The sequence below is a fragment of the Sturnira hondurensis genome, unplaced genomic scaffold, assembly GCF_014824575.4.
Source record: "Sturnira hondurensis isolate 20B ecotype Veracruz unplaced genomic scaffold, ASM1482457v3 Scaffold0008196, whole genome shotgun sequence".
NCBI lineage: Eukaryota > Metazoa > Chordata > Mammalia > Chiroptera > Phyllostomidae > Sturnira > Sturnira hondurensis.
This window is the reverse complement of record NW_028080827.1, coordinates 5,467,661-5,479,093: the sequence shown is the minus strand read 5'-3', so window position 1 is coordinate 5,479,093 and position 11,433 is coordinate 5,467,661. Positions and strand designations below refer to the sequence as shown.

At 45.8% G+C, this 11,433-nt stretch overlaps 1 protein-coding gene across 5 annotated transcripts in view; it reads left to right on the top strand.

Moving 5' to 3' along the window:
* Positions 1-1,489: 1,489 nt before the first annotated feature.
* ATP8B4 (ATPase phospholipid transporting 8B4 (putative)) overlaps positions 1,490-11,433 on the top strand; it is a 227,926-nt gene continuing 217,982 nt past the window's right edge. For 4 of the 5 annotated variants that reach the window (XM_037054604.1, XM_037054605.1, XM_037054609.1 and 1 more), the window contains exon 1: positions 1,490-1,613. The gene's annotated coding sequence lies outside the window, so the exon portion shown is untranslated. Of the gene's footprint in view, positions 1,614-5,299; positions 5,445-11,433 lie in introns of all 5 variants that reach the window. The other variant, XM_037054608.1, reaches the window with a different exon arrangement.

Genomic DNA, 11,433 nt, shown 5'->3' with positions numbered 1-11,433 from the left:
TTTTATTCATTTATTTTAGAGGGGAAGGGAAGGAAAGAGGGAGAGCAATATCAATGTATGGTTGCCTGTCATGTGTCCCCTGCTGGGAACTGGCCTGCAACCCAGGCATGTGCCCTGACTGGTGATTGAATGCGATCCTCTGGTTCTCAGGCCCACGCTTAATCCACTGAGCTACACCAGCCAGGGCTTAAACTCTATAGTCTTGATTCATCTTAGTTTGGCCATAATTTTAAAAACAAGCAAAAAATTTAGACAAAATTGAAAAGCAAACTAAATAACAAGATTCATGCTAAATCAGATTAGTAACTGGCAGCTGTCTTCAGAATTATAGGGGTAAATATCGTACCCCAATAAATCTAGCATATCTTGCAAAAAATGACTATTTAATTCAGTTACTGGTAGAAGCGGGCTCTTGCAGTATCTAAAGGAAAAGAATTTCCTGAGACCCTGGTGGAGGATGTGTCCCTGTGGAATGGTTTACTGATGATGTACAATTAAGGGGGTTCCCTCCTGGTTCTCAATGTCCCATCTCTGTCTGTCTCACCGTGGAACTAGTCCAAGGTTGTCTTCAGTAGGTCAGGATGAAGGCCACTGCCCAGAGTGTATGTTCCATATTACAACCCAGTCCATCACCTGGCTGGCTTAGCATGTGTTTCCAGCGGCAGGCCACCGTGGTGCTTCAGTATCCAGACTCCCTCCTGGAGGCCAGGGGCCACGTGGCAGAGCTATAGCCACGTGGAGAGAGCAGGTGAGTGTGCCCTGCCTGAGTAGGTCACGGGCAAGAGAGAGAGAGAGAGAGAGAGAGCGCGAGCGAGCGCAAGCACGAGAGCGAGAGTTTCTTTGTTCCCCCGGGGTTATAACCGGGAGCTTGGGATCTGGATGGACTAGGTGCTTCCTCAGAATGACCAATCAACTTCCCATAGGTCCACACCTGTACTTAGACCGACAGGCCTTCACAGTCCAGCACCTTCCCCTGTGCCCCCAACAGTCTGGTGTGGTGGGTGTTAATTCCCTTGGAGGAGCACAGTGCCGTGGTCCCCTGGAGTGTGTGCCTGTAGCTTCCTGGCTGAGCGAGCAGGCTTCTGCTTCCCAGTTTATTGAGCTCAATGTCTAGTCCCCTTTCCTCTCTTTCCCTTTATTAATATCTAGCTAAACACTGATGGTAGCAATACCAGTCACAGCCTTTCATGGCTCTGTTAGGCTAGAGGAACTAAGTATCTTTCCATTTGCAGGCTCATTCCATCAGCTAGGCAGGCCTACAATTAGTCTTAGGGCCAAAGGTCACATATTTGAGAGCTTGGGAAGAAGCCTGGAACCTGCAAGCCAGGTGCCAAGCTACGGGATCCCCCTGGTCTCCACCCTGTTATTTTGTTGCTTTCTATTTTCTAACTGGATGAAGAGGTCCACACGGGGATTCTGAGAGCACTGGGTGGAGCCGGGCGTGAGGGATCTTGATCTGAGGAAGTGACAAGACAGTCCCCAGAGCTGACGTAACAAGACCAAGCACGACATTCACTGGTGTGACATGACACAGAACCAACGGTTTTCATAAGTGTGGAGGGGAGGCGCGATCCCTTCAACTGGGACCAGTCAGAGAGGGCTTCCAGGAGTAGGTGAGTTTTTTTAAAAGTGCTGTAGAAAATAGTAAGTATGAATTTGTGATTGGGGAAAGGTGGACACTGTGGATGAGAGGAAAGATGTAAAAAATATGGATAACTGCAAGTCATACCATCAATATTATTTCTTCTTTCAGGATGAAATGAAGGGTAACATGACTTAATTGTGAATGCAAACATAGTATATCATGGTTAGAGAATTTTTTTCGTGGATGTCTTTCACCTTTTTCCCTCCTTCGTGTTCCTACCACCAATATCGTGCTGGATGTTGGCTCTCCAGACTGGTAGGTTTTCCTATTGGATTTATAAGTGATCGATCCACTACCTTTACTATACGTTTATCTTTACCAGTGAGATTTATATTTGCATGTTTTCTTGTTACTAATCAGCACCCTTTGTTTTCAGCATAAAAAGGTTCCTTTACATTTCTTTTAAGACCAGTTTAATAGCAATTATAGCCTTACGGGGGCTTCCCTGTCTGTAACAAGTTATTTTTCTCTTGATGCTTTTGGGGCAGCAAGACCTGTAAAAGCTCCCCTTTAGTAGATACTGTGTGGGGGGAAGGGGGGATGGCAGGGGGGGGGCGATGAGCGTGAGGATGACACCTGCTGGCTGGAATTAGGCCGAGGGACAGTGCATAGACCAGCCCACAGGAAGGGTTGGAGGGGGGAGGGGGCAGGATCGAGAAAGAAGAGAGACAGTGAGAGAGAAATGTCACATTAAAAAAAAAGATGCAGGCTCTTCCATATGCGCTGAATTGGATGCCCGCCCCTCAGGCCTATTTTAAGAGCCTCATTCACTTACTGTTGGCTGCCTAAGAAGGGAGGCAGGTGAGCCCTGGGGCAGGTGAGAGCAAGCAGGTGCTTTAAGGATCCCTTCTCAGGTCCTGAGAGCCCATGGGTCTTGTTGTGGGGAGCCCCACTGGTTTCACAGCTCAAAGCGTTGGGAGCCCTCCCGTCAGGTGAGGATCTGAACAGTGGCCTGATGTGGGGCTCAAACCCTTGGCTCCTTTGGGAGAGTCACCTCGTTTTGGGTCCCTCTCCATCAAGGAGAGGCCCGGGGTGGAGTTTGTGGTGAAATTGTGTCTCAGCTTCTCCTCCCAGCCTGATGGGGTTCCCTCTTGTTTGCATGATGGGAGGGTTTCGGGTGTTTAGTCTTTATTTTGTTTTGTTTTGTTTCTCCAGAGGACATTGTTCTATACGTAGCTGCAGGTTCAGTGTGTCTGTGTCGGTGGGAGAAGGTGAACCTGGGATCCTCCTAAGTCACCAGAACCTTCTTCCTAGCTTTTTACTCAAAAATTCCCAGCTCGTTCGATCTCTCTGTTGGGAATCAAAAACCCTGGGCCGGGAGGGTGGTGGTAAGGCCTTGGAGCCTTTAGTTCTTCCCCAAGTTTCTTGCCTTTTGTTTTCCTTCTCCTTTGCAGTGGGCGTCAGTTAATGTCTCTTAAAGGGGAAAGGGCCTCTGTGCTTATCCACAGGGGCAGTGAAGCAGGGAGAGGAAAGGGAGGGGCTGCCCTTGGGGCAGCTGGTCCTGAGGAGGCTGGCAGGGCCCTGAGGGCTGGGTGGATGGAGGTGGCTTTAAGGAAATGAGAGACGGGCAGCAGAGAAGGGGGGCTCAGGGAGCCGGGGTGCACCGAGAGTGTCCCGGGGCCTCACAGGGACCGGGCTGGGGATACTCTGACCCACAGGCCCTTCCATGGTGGGCTTCTAGAAGGCACTGGGGGTCTTTTGCTCTTTGGAGGACAGTCTAATAATTATTGTCTGAGAGAGCAGTCCTTTTGTAAAACATTTTCAGTTAATACTTCCCAAAGCTGCCTGCGTGTTAGAATCATCCTAGGGACTTCACATAATACAGACTCCCCCAGACTGACCCCAGAACTACAGGATCAGTACCTCCAGGAGTGGGGCCCGAATGTGTCCACCTTTTTAAAAGTTCCCCTGTTGACTCTCTTGTAGTTTATTCAGGGGCATCTCGAGGAACCACAGCTCTCAACGTACTAAAACTTATGTGCAAATAGTTTCCCCCGGAGAAGCAGGTGTGCTATTTTACTCCATGAGTGTTTTAAACTCAGAAAGCAGCGTAAATAAAATCATGTCGTGACACATGATACCTATCCATCTACTTTGGCAAGCATTTACTGAGTAATGACATTTATCGTACTTTTAAATCTTCCCACCTGTTTTCTTATCTACATTCTCACAACTGCTCTGTAAGGTAGCCAACCAAGCAATGTTTAATGAGCTCACAGGGCTGACTGGAGCAGTGCCCCGCAGACCGGGAGAGGAAGCTTGTTCCCACGGGGTGCATCAGGACGTGGGTTGTGAGAGACTTCACAAAGGCCGCAGGGCCCGGGCGCTGTGAGAGAAGTCAGTTGTCAGGCCCGTCAGTGGCCGGCTGGCTGGGCACGCGCTGGGTGGGCTCTGCCGCTTGGAAAGCCGTGAGCGCACTTTGCCCCAAGTTGTCCTGATTACTGGAGGAGTCTCCTAAACACCACTGAGGGCTCAGTGTATTTGTCCTTCCGACCCTTTTGTTCTTTCTCTCTTGTCCTCGAGCTCTCAATTATACAGGAAAAAATTTCTCTTTTCACTTGTCCAGTTCATCTCATTTTCCTTGTAGGGATTTGAGAGCAAGTGATCTGTAATAACTGACTCCAGCCTCAATGTTTTTCTCTTAGACTTTGTCGTCTCTATCCTGCCCTTTTTACTTCGCCCTGATAACTGTGATTCAGGTCACACGAGTCCCTTCCCAGCTAATTAGGTATGCTTCTGCAATCTTCCTTTACGGTCTCCTCTCCCCACAGATGGCCTCTTCCTGCCTTTCCCACCCGCCATCTGCCTGAGCTTCCCGTCTTTCTCGGCCCCTCCTTTTCCTTTTTCCTCTTCCCATGGTTTCCCCAGTCATCCCTCACACAGGACCCACCGGGTCCCCTACTCCTGCTCTCCTCACTCATCCTTCATCCATCCCTACACCCGGCTTCCAGTAAAGAGTTCTCTTTGTCAACATCCAATTCAAAAGGCTATGTAAGCTCTTCGAACCTGTGCTATTAGATTTAAATTCTTATCGTTTTTTATTTTAAATACCCTCAAATAGTTGTCCTTTTCATATTTTTAATTAATTAATTTTTTAGAAAGAGGGGAAAGGAGGGAGAAAGGGAGAGAAATGTCCATGTCAGAGAGGAACATTAGTTGGTTGCCTCTTGCATGCGCCCTGATTTGGGGACCAAACTCACAACCTAGGCATGTGCCCTGACTGGGAACTGAACCTGTGACCTGTGACCCTTCACTTTGTGGGATGATGCCCAACCAAGTGAGCCACACCATTCAGGGCCAAATGGTTTTCTGTTTATTCACCAAACTCATACCTTGCAACCATCCCAAGTGTATTTCTCACCCCTGCCAGACAAATAGACGTGACACATTCTACCCTGTGCTCATCCTGGACAGGATGAGAAGGATGAGCACAGGGTAGAATGTGTAGGATGAGCACCTCGTATAGAAGCTCCTTCTCCCTACTTCTCTCCAGGTGCTTTCACCCAGCAGCAAACTCTTCTCCTGAAGGCAGTGCCTGGTTGAGATAAAACACAGCCTTTGGTCCCAGGGAGACACTCACTGGTTCAGATCTTCGGCTCTTAGCTGTGTTGCATTGGGAGAACTGCTTAGCTTCCTTTTTCTCACCTTTAAAAGGAGGATGGTGAGTCTGTTGTAAGTTTATGCTGAAGATCTCAGATAATTCTGACTCGCTCATAGTGGACACATCAAGGCTGCTACTACTGCTGCGCTAACAACCAGCAGTCGTCACTCCCTCCCGAGGCTCCCTCTGGACAAAGTGGTGACTGGTCATTGTTTCATGTTTTCCATTTGCATTGTTTCAACATGCCTATAATTTTGCTTTGTTTGTGAATTTTAAAATAATTTCAGTACATATTTGTGAATGAATCATGTTCTTCAGTAGGCTGTGGTTTAAGTGCTTTTACTGAACCTTTCCTTGGTGTTTAGGACAGTTGAGTACATTACAGTGGGTGACAGTATTTTTCTCCACACTGTCTTAGGTTTTTGATTTGGAGGTACTTTGAGGGTGTATTGGCTTAGAATTTATTTTTAGGTCTCCACACTGAGGACTGGAGCTCTGATGGGATGAAAAGGAACCGGACAAGGAGGAGCCAGGACCCGGCATACAGATACAGCTTGTGAGGGGATGGGGTCCACACCTGGGGGAAGATGCAGCCACTGGGAGTGAAGAGAGTGAAACTGGGAGGGAAGTGGGAACCAGCAGGATTCTGAGGCCTGAGGGACTGAACTTCAGTCCCTGGAGGAGAGGATGGCCCCGTAAGAGCAAACTGCAGCTCTAGGCTTCAAGGGTTCCAGGCTGAGGCTGGCACAGAAACTGGGCAGGGGAGAGAAAGTTACCTGGCTTCTAGAGTACCTGGAGGTTGGGAGTTGGGACTGTCAGTTCCCCCCCTCTAAGCACATGGTTGGCTCCATTGTCAACCAGCTCCCATCCTTAGGTGCTTTCAAAAGTCATGTCATTAACATAAAAAAAGACAAAACATCTGTATTGCTCTCATTGCTTATGAAATTCCAAGGGTTTTAGGAATCAAATAAATATATATTGCTTATTATAAATCATATATCATAGGAACGAGATTTGTTGAGCACCAACGATATATTAGGCATCAGGCTCGTCACTGAAGATGCAGCTGTGAAACAGACAGGTACAGTCTCTTTTTCTGAGGAGCTTAGAGCCTCAAGGAGGAGACAGACCTCACTGAATGTCAGCATGATGACAACATGAGTCATCCTGTTTGTCTCTCCCCTTCAAGTTAAAATCAGTTGGACATCCAGAGCCCCCAGAAGTATGCGTTGCATGCCACAGCAGGATGCCTGAGAGACCCACACATGTGTGTGTCTGAAAGTGGGTGGATTGGACCTCATGGAGGCAGTGGAGCCAAAGGAGCAGTGACAGCAGAGCCCACAACCCGAGACTCCAGGAAACGTGGCTGCACCTGGGACCGGAGGCTCCAGGAGCGGTAATGGCATCTGTGACCCAGGTGTCCCTCCTCCTCCAGCAGTGACAGGGGCAAATAAAGTAAAGTAACATTTTATTTATTTAATTATTGTTCAAGTCCAGTTTTCTACAAGCATCTTTTTCAACCACAACAGCATGAATATAGAAATCAACTGCAAGAATAATACTGGAAAATCACAAATATGTGAATATTAAGTAACATGCTATTTAACAACTATTGGGTCAATGAAGAAAACAAAGGAAAGATAAAAAAATACATAGAGACAAATGAAAACAAAAATTTAACGTACCAAAACCTATGAGGCAGCAAAAGTGGTACTATGAGGGAAGTTAATAGTAATGTGGGTCTACCTCCAGAAGGAAGAAAAATCTCAAATAATCTACCCTTAGTCCTACAAGAATGAGGAAAAATAAGAACAAATGAACCCCAAAGTCAGTAGAAGGAAAGACATAATAAAACTCAGAGTAGAAACAAATGAAATAGAGACTAAATAAAAAATAGAGAAGATCAGTGAATTAAGAGCTTGTTCTTTGAAAAGATAAACCAAATTGACAACATGTAGCTAGACTGACTAAGAAAAAAAGACAGAAGGCACAAATAAATTAAATCAGAAATGGACGAGGAGTTACAGTGGTCACCACAGAAATACAGAGGATCATGAGAGACTACTGTAGACAGCTGTATGCCAACTAATTATAAAATCTAGAAGAAATAGATAAATTCTTAGAATCATATGATCTTCTAAGACTGAATCATGAAGAAATAGGAAAAGTGAAGAGACAGATTACTAGTAAAAAGATTAAAATAAATTAAATAGCTCCCCACTTCCCACAAAAAATTTCAGACCCAAAGAGTTGAATGTAGGACCTGAAACCATAAAGCACATGGAAGGAAGCATAGGTGGCAAGCTCCTGGAGGATGCGGACCCCGGCCTTCGGGGTCCATGTGTTGTAGCTGCGATGAACAAACTTGCACAGACTATGGAAGTCCTGTGGAGAAAAAGGGATGGCGTGGCCACTCTCTAAGTGAGAGAGGGCAGTGACTCCTGCTTGGACAAGCTTTTATTGCTTTTCTGGGTACATTACATCGAGTATGGTCCTCATTTACTACGCACAGGTCCACTGTAGGTGATTCCCTTCTACAGATAACAAAGGAAAGAATGTTGCTAATTACTTCAAAGAGAAGGATGTTGCAGACCAAGGGGAACGTGGTTGAACTGGTTACAATCCATACTTGGGACATTTAGCACAGACTTTAGGAAGTTGCTTTAGAGATATGCAGTAAACATTTTCTGCTTCAATTCAGGGTGAGGGAGTTTTAGCAAAAGCAAGCCTCATAGCAGCCTGGGTGCAATGCAGGCCTGATTTCCCACAGGAGAACCTATCTGTGGGTGTGGGTCCTGTGTGCTGACCTCACTCCTGGTGGTTTTCCAAATCAGAGGCTGGGCTACATTCCCCACACCACGTGAAACGGTTCCATATGCCTGGACATTGGCCTTAGCAATGGATTTGTGTACCTGACTCCAAAGGCAAGGGAGACAAAAATAAAAATAAATAATGGTACTACACCCGACTAAAAAGTTTCTGTACAAAAAGGAAACCATCAAATAATTCTAAAGTTAGCCTACCCAATGCAAAAAAATATTTGCAAATCCTGGGTCTGATAAGGGGTTAATATCCAACATCTATAAAAAACTCACATAACTCAACAAACAAACAAACAAACAAACCAATCCAATTAAAAAATGGGCAGAGGATCTGAATAAATATTTTTCCAAAACAGAGAAACATGCATATATATACAATGGAATACTAGTCAGCCATAAAAAGCCGAGGTATTGCCATTGGCAACAACACAGGTGGACTTTGAGTGTACTACGCTAAGTGAAAAAAGTCTGACAGAGAAAGACAAATGCTGTATTATTTCACTCATATGTGGAATATAGAAAAAAAATACAACCAAAACCCCCCAAACAAACACATCGAGGCAGACAACAGGCTGGTGGTTCCTGGAGGGGAAGTGGGTGAGGGAGGGGGAAGGAAGAAGGGGGGTCAATTGTAGAGGAGTGACAGGTAGAAACCAGACTTGCAGTGGTGAGCACCCTTTCACATACATGTGAAAGTTATACAATGCTGGAGCCAGAGCTACCTCCATAAAACAGACACCCAAACCTGTCTCTGACTGAAAGGAAACTTTCTGACTGTAGAGTGAAGGATGCTCATGATAATAGTAATGCCCTTTCTCAAGATCACTCTCCAATAACTAGAAAACTCAACTGTGTTTCTCTTTAGAATAAACTCCGTGAATTTAAAAACCAAACCAAAACAAAAACCCAAACAAACAAAAAATTACAAGTAGTTAAGTAAATAGTTAAAAGCATATAAAGAATTACAGGGTGCTGGAGAATGGTATGAACCTTGAGACTTATTTTCAGTAAGACAAAAGAGTGCAGGATCAGGAAAGAATGAGACTGGTTCTGGGATCTCGAAGATGAGGGCCAAGTCGAAGAGCTGTGGGCAGAGGAGGCTGGGCACGCAGCCCTGAATAGCGGGATCTTGGTTTCATATTTTTAGGTGCTTCTGGAGAAGCCCCCTGGGATAATCTCGCCCTACTGTTCGTGTTGTCTTCTCTACAAGACACCGCCTGTGTGTGCTTGTCCAGCTTTAATGTCTATCTGCCCCTCAGGCAGAAAACATCTTGCTGTGCCGGTGAACTCCAGGACTCAAGATAAAATGTGTTTACAACTACTATGTATAGTCTAGGATAATCAGTAACATTTTCTCAAGTTCAAATTTGCAACGGTAAGAACTACGTAATATTTGAACCATTAGGTTCACGCTGATATACCAAAGTCACTTGAGGAAATATTGACACATCTATAGAACAGACACATTCAATTACCCTATTTATTTACACAGTGTCCCTCGTACCAGGAAGTGAGTCCTGTTTATGCCTACTTTGGCTTAGAAAACAAAGATTTCTGATATTGGGGTATTGAGTTTACAAGATACACTTCTCACGTGAGAATTCATCCTTGGCGTTGTGCTTTCCAGTCCAGTACCTGGCCCACAGTGGATGACGGAGGGTGTCTTGTGTGGCTAACTGGTGACTGAACACACATTTCACTCACTTTTATACATGTCTGTATATGGACCAGTGACCCCTTGTCCCTTGCCCATGACACACACACACCTTGGCCACCTCTTTGCTCATTTCTTCATGTACATTCCTGGAAATGGGAGGACGACGTCCCATGGTCTACAACGTGAGGTGCCCCGTGAGCCCCCAGGCTGCCCTCCAGGACGGCTGCACTTTCTGCCCTCACACCACCAGCCTGGAAGAGAGACTGTCCCGGGTGGCTTACAAGACTGCAGAAGGATGGTAATGCGACCGATTTGCTCAGCCAGTGGCCAGGGTGCTGCTGAGATGAGCGTTAGCGTTGGCATGCTGGGCCCACAGCCTGGACCAAAATACCCATAATGAAGTTGATCGGTGGGAACTGGGGTAAAAGAACAGTTGAGCAGAAAGTCTACAAATCTTGTCACCAGGTGTGGGATAGCGGTCTCTGAGTTTGGAAGGCCACCGTGCAGGCCTCCCCTTAGCTTGTCAGGTTTGGTAAGTGGCCCCCTTTCCATCCACAATATTATCTGAACAGGACTCAATCTTTAACCTTCATTAGACCTTATAGACATTGAATGTACTTAAGAGGCCTTATTTTGCTTTAAAATCTTACTTTTTATAAATGTCCTTCATGCCTGTAATCTAGAGTTTACAAAGAGCCTTCTCAATGATCATTTCACTTTGTCCTCACAACAATTCAGTGAATTACGCTAAAGGAACTTTGATGAAATATCTGAGCATTTGCAAGAAAACTTTTTCCTAATTTACTCACCCTCTTACCTTATCCCTGAAGATCACTGAAGTGGTGAACTGGGTAATAAAGGTCAGATTTTTGTCACTCCCCCTCCGCCTGTACACAAGCCCCCAGGGCCATGGTGTCGCGTCACCCGAGGAGCGTGGTGAGCGTTGTTAACCAGGGTGAGGCAGCAGATGCTTCTTGGTGAAGAGGGACTCAAAATGGGACTTCTCTTGTACCGGTTCTTTGTTTGGCATTTCAGAGATAGCAATTCAGATCCTAATCCAAGGGCACATTTCAGAAGCTGCCAAATGCTGCTGGTGGTTAGTCAGGCTATTTAAATGTCACTTGGTGATTGATCACTTGTGAGTCATGATGATGCACTGTGACGCTTGGTATTTAAAGGACACAGCACTGCACAGAAAGATAAACAAAGAATTTGTCATCCTTGGGGGTAAGTCCACACAGAGAGTTCTGGACAATGTAAAAAATCTAGGCATCTCTCAAAATGTTTTTCTAGAAGCATTGACTCATCCGTGGGTAAGAGCTGGGGATATCGGGCAGTTGCATTTGCATAGCCTGTGGGCTGGCACAGAGTGGGTCCTTGCTGGGTGGATGAAGCATAACCAGAGCACAAATGGGAAAGTATGTGTGGGAAGATTGACCTTAAATCCGCGCTAACAAGGTGCTTGATCCTGTGGCTACCACATGCAGGAGCAGCCTCTCCCACAGTCCTTGAGGCAAGGAAGAACGTCAACATTGGAAGTGCTCCAGTAAAGTATGAACCAAAGCTATAGGGAGACAGAATTCACAACCACAAGAAGAAAAGTTTTATTGCTCCTTTAGAGCTTAATCCCCGAACTAAAAAAGAGTACTTTGATTTCTCCTGTCCAATGTTTCAGTCATAAGAGGAAAGTAATATTCACAGAATACTT